Below are 5,079 nucleotides of genomic sequence, written 5' to 3'. Positions count from 1 at the left end.
ATTTGTTTACATTTTTGCATTCATCAGCAGATAAATACACAAATACGATGTGCATACTTAAAGGTTACTTCGTATTGATAGAAAATATAATCTAAGTAAGTACCTTTAAACCTTCTGAAACAATAATTAAAGACTATTAAGAATTTTACCGATTTTACAACAACTCATCTTTTCAGGATATAGAATTGAAAACTCTTTGTTTCTAAACACACACCGGTGTTGTATTAATGTATACAATGTGGTCATTCAACAAAAACAAGATGCTGCAATTAAGTTGTGTTTTTAGTTGATAATACTATTTATTAAATGATTTTAATATTCTTCGTGATTCCTGAGTATCATAGCGTGTCGGTACTTTTTATTACAATTATAATTTGTCTTTGACTTTTGTTTATTTATTGTTCAATCATAATTTGAAAGTAATATGGCTACATCTTACATTTCAAAGCTAATCAGTAATTCACATATTAACATATCAAGTGCAACTCTCTTGCTATGGCGTAGTGGAGCATATTTAAGAGTAATCAAGGGTACCAAGGTTATAGTGGTAATAAAAAGAATGTAATCCAGGGACAAAGACCAGACATGGAAAACAGACATACACAACAAAGAACATAAAGTAACTAAAATCATACATACAAAGTAACAAAAGCAAATGAGCAACTCGGACTCCACTAAAAACTGGGAGCATGGACCAGGTGCACCGGTAGGGTAAGGGTCCTCTGCTTTTCTAGAAACACCCGCCGAGTTGCTCATAAAAAGTCAAGTCCGGGGTAGACAAACGAGGAAAAGAAAACTATGCCCCGTTCAAAAACGCAAAAGGGAAAAACAATGAAAGGTAAAACACTTTTTCTTCTTAAAAATAATTCTTCTTACAAATAATGCACCATATCGCGACGGGTTGTAAAAACTGAATAATATCTCCATCTGTTACATTTTATTATTCTTATGCAAAAGTAAGTACTGCTTTTTAACTGTTTGGCTTTATGTTTTTTTATTTATATTTTTTTTTATTTAAAAAAATAAACTCTTCATCTACCCCAGTCTTGACTTTTTATGAACACATCTGCAGGTGTTTTAAGAAAAGTAGATGACGCTTACCCTACCGGTGTACCTGGTCCATGCTCCCAGTTTTCAGTGGAGTCCGAGTTGCTCATTTACTATTGTTATTTTGTATGTATTATTTTTTTTCTTTGTTGTGTTTGTCTTTTTCCATGTCTGGTCCTCTAACATTCTTTTTATGTCTCCTAGAATATTGGTTCCCTTGATTACTCGTTCAGGACACTATATTACAGGATTTGTTTTCATTCTTGTTTATTATATCTAAATGCTCTTCATGATGATCCACACACTTTATTTGTGTATCGTATCTTATGACAAATTTGGCGAAAATTGGAAAAGTACATCTACTTCCATCTACATGCTGTAAAAATACTCAACTTCCATAATGTATAATCAGGTTCGATTTTGTCGGCATAAAACAATTGTGTATGTTGCTGTGGCTCTACTACCATAAACCCAACTCATTAATGGTTCAGAGTTTAGTAATATGGTTTGTGTTAGATCGACTGTTTCTTTTTATTATCCAAAAGTTAATTTTGTAGCCTTTTCAAAACTTATGTTGTAAATATTCGTGTGTGTACATGGATGTGATATTTAACATTTTTTTGTGTGTTTTTGTCTTGTTTGTTTGTTTCTGTTTGTACTTTTTTCTCATGGTAGTTTTTTTCTGTATATAGATGCATGTTTCTGTTCTAGCCATTCGCTATCTGTGTCAATTTGATTTCTTTGACGCTGAAAAAAAAGAACTCACAGATTAAACCAGGGATACAAAATAAAAAAAAATATTGTTTATTACATCGAATAACTTAGTATCATCTAATATGACTTTACGACAGTTTATATCTTGACAGTTTTCCTTAAAAATGTTAATTGTAGGCAGATACCTAACGCTATTCCTAATTAGGACAAATATTCTAATCGCTTACATTTTTATTTCTTATCGTGAATTTTGAAGTATTTTTTACTAATGCTCCTAATGAGAAGTCATTTACAGCATTTCGCAACAGTTTTAAGTTTTTGCTCATTTACTTTTGTTACTTTGTATGTATGATTTTAGTTACTTTATGTTCTTTGTTGTGTATGTCTGTTTTCTATATCTGGCCTTTGTCCCTGGATTGCATTACTTTGATTACCGCTATAACCGTGGTTCCCTTGATTACTCTTGCAAAATTTATATGATTGATTTTTAGATTCCTTTTTTGTTTTTGTTTTGTTTTGTTTTGTTTCGTTTTGTTTGTTTGTTTTTTATTTTTTAATTACGTTTTCACTTCATCGATCAATTTAATTAAAGAGTAATCAAGGGAACCAAGATTTTAACGGAAATCAGAAGAATGTAATCCAGGGACAAAGACGAGTCATGGAAAACCGACCAACAAACCAAAGAACATGAAAAAAAAATAATAGTACATACAAAGTAACAAATGTAAATGAGCAACATCAATCCTTATGTAAGGACTCATCTAGTAAACGAAAGGCTGTTCATTGAATATTTCCCTAAAATATATTTCACTTTCTGTTGTTCTGAGTGGATGTCTTTCAATAGAAAACATAAACTACCAAAGAAAGACAATCTATTGCATAAATTGTAGGTTTGTGTGTAAATCACTAATTAAAAATGTTCTGATATACAAGGGTAGAACTTTTAAGTATCGTAGGAAAAAAGATATCTAAAGGACATTAGAGTCTATGTTTGTATCCATTTGTGATGAAATAAGAGGTAAAAGTCACCAATTAGGGCATTTAGTGTACTAGAAGGTAATTTTATGAAAAAACGTCACAGATGCAAACAGATTCTGAAATTGTGTTACATGTATATTAAGATATACAATCGGCCACAAGTCAAGGAAAAATATAACATGCGAGGTGACTTAGTTGAGCACACAGATGAAAAATAGATAAGTGAATAATAACCACATTTACAGAAGTAAAAATGAACTAAATACAAAATGTGTTAAAAGGTGAAAAAATAAACTAATTTGTACTGATTAAATTGGTATGAGAAGAACAGTTATTTTATTTTCCCCTATATTAATTAAGTGCACATTCGTCACTAATGCCTTCAAAAAATATGAATACAATTTAGGTGTTGATAAAAAAATCCATTAAAGAGTTTTATTTAGATATCATTATGAAATGCTTTTATGTAGACTACTGTGCGTCCAATTATGAAAATTAGACGAAAAATATTTTCGAAAACGTGCAGACCAGCCTGTGAGGTTTTAAACAAAAAATGGGAGGAACCCATGATTGGCTGCTAAACACACTACTTTTATCAATTGTATGTATGCAATCTTTTTTTACGTGTACCTTTTCTGCATGCATATGATGAGCTGTATATTATAGCAATTAATTACAAAATATGCTAATGTCCCTTAATATATACTTATTGTTTTGTATCCTTGACAGTTACTTGTCCAACCATATTTCAATACATCCATTGAATTTCATTCTGTAAGAAGACATTCGAATAATTTGTCATAGTCAGCAACAATATAAGAATTCAGTGATAAATACAAAAACTTAATTACTCTTTGAACTAAATCATTCAGTTTTTAAATATTTGGAATCAGGAATTAAAGAATATTCTTGTACGTATCCTGTCGACTTAAACAATAAAATATTGCAAAATCGTTATTTGTAAGCCTTGTTTTAAAAACTCCATATGCAAGAATTTTGTTACCTACTCAATCATTTTATTGGGATGAAAATAACGTTCTATGAACCGCTTTTAACGGTTTAAACAGATTGGAAGCTTCAATTACCAACCAACATCGTTGTTTTAGCCACCAAAGTTGTATAAACACGGAAACCTCGAATCTTTTTGAACCGTTTTAAATAGTAAGCTCTGCTTTTTCAGCTATCGGATAGTAATTAATAGTCATAAAGTAGCATTTATTTCCATAAAATCAGAATGATTTTGCATTTTTTGTGATTGCGCCCTCTAAAAAGAGCAATCGCATCTTCAAGATGTACGCCAATCTCAAAAGCGCCAGACATATTGCGCAACATTTTTTTTTATAATTAATGTTGATAACTTAAGAATAATCATATTCAGAAGAATTTTAGTTTCTGACTACACTAATTATATTTACCTTCTTTGTATCTTTATAAACTTTGATATGGTGCAAGGAGGAAATTGCCTTGTATATGTAGCAAGTCTGATTTATCTAGTTAGTTGGATCGCTTAATTGGTTTCTGATCCATTTCCGAATTTGAATAAAAACATATTGATGATAGCGCACATTTACACACCAACAAAAACAATATTATTCATTTTTACTTTTCAGTTAGCTGCAAACACCAACGTTAAGCGAGCGAACAAAAATGATCTTGTATTTAGAAGAATGTCTTATGTCTAACATTTTTTTCCTAATTAGTTTGAACGGTTCACATGCTGGCATTTCACTACAAAGTTTGAATACTGGCACAAGAATAAGATAGAGAATAACTCATATATTCACACCTTATTAATTGAACGCACCAATTAATTTATTTCACTACTATGGCGTTTAACTTCACAATCAACACGCACAAACAGTAAAACAATCATAACGATTGTTTTCCTCGAACATTCATTTATAGCACAACAGACATAATATTCAAAGACTTGTATACGATGATGGAATATCGACTTTTCCATCCATTGTTTTCTTCAAGAGATAGCAGAAACATTATCTACAAAAAAAAATATCAATATAAAGTAATGCTTAAGAATAATGTGTTAAACTCTATTACAATGTGCTGAAGACCCTTGAAAAAGCTTTTTGGAAAAATGCATCAGCATAAATCAATTGATTTGCTAATAATCCCACCAAGATAACATTATTGAAAGACTTCGAATTGTTTCACAAGAGTTTGTATTTCATTGAGATAGTTCACAAAGAATGGATTAACTACAAGTATTGCGTCGTCATCTCCGTTAAAACATTATATATATGGATTTGATAAATAACAACTAAATAGAAGCAAAATCATTTTCTGAAGTAAGTCGACGTTGTGAAAAAAATAAATACCTTC

General features: G+C 30.6%; 1 long non-coding RNA gene across 1 annotated transcript; it reads right to left on the bottom strand.

Annotated features, from left to right (window-relative positions):
- Positions 1-814: 814 nt before the first annotated feature.
- Positions 815-4,393, bottom strand: LOC148596433 (uncharacterized). Its single transcript, XR_015919253.1, has 3 exons — positions 4,155-4,393; positions 3,446-3,511; positions 815-1,794 (listed from the first exon to the last, which is right to left on the bottom strand). It is a non-coding gene; the product is annotated as an uncharacterized LOC148596433 (long non-coding RNA).
- Positions 4,394-5,079: the final 686 nt, after the last annotated feature.

This window comes from Perna viridis, unplaced genomic scaffold (assembly GCF_037379345.1).
Source record: "Perna viridis isolate PV_CMFRI_1.1 ecotype Kerala unplaced genomic scaffold, ASM3737934v1 SUPER_16.12, whole genome shotgun sequence".
NCBI lineage: Eukaryota > Metazoa > Mollusca > Bivalvia > Mytilida > Mytilidae > Perna > Perna viridis.
Note: the sequence above shows the minus strand (reverse complement) of the source record. Positions and strands in the feature narration are given on the sequence as shown.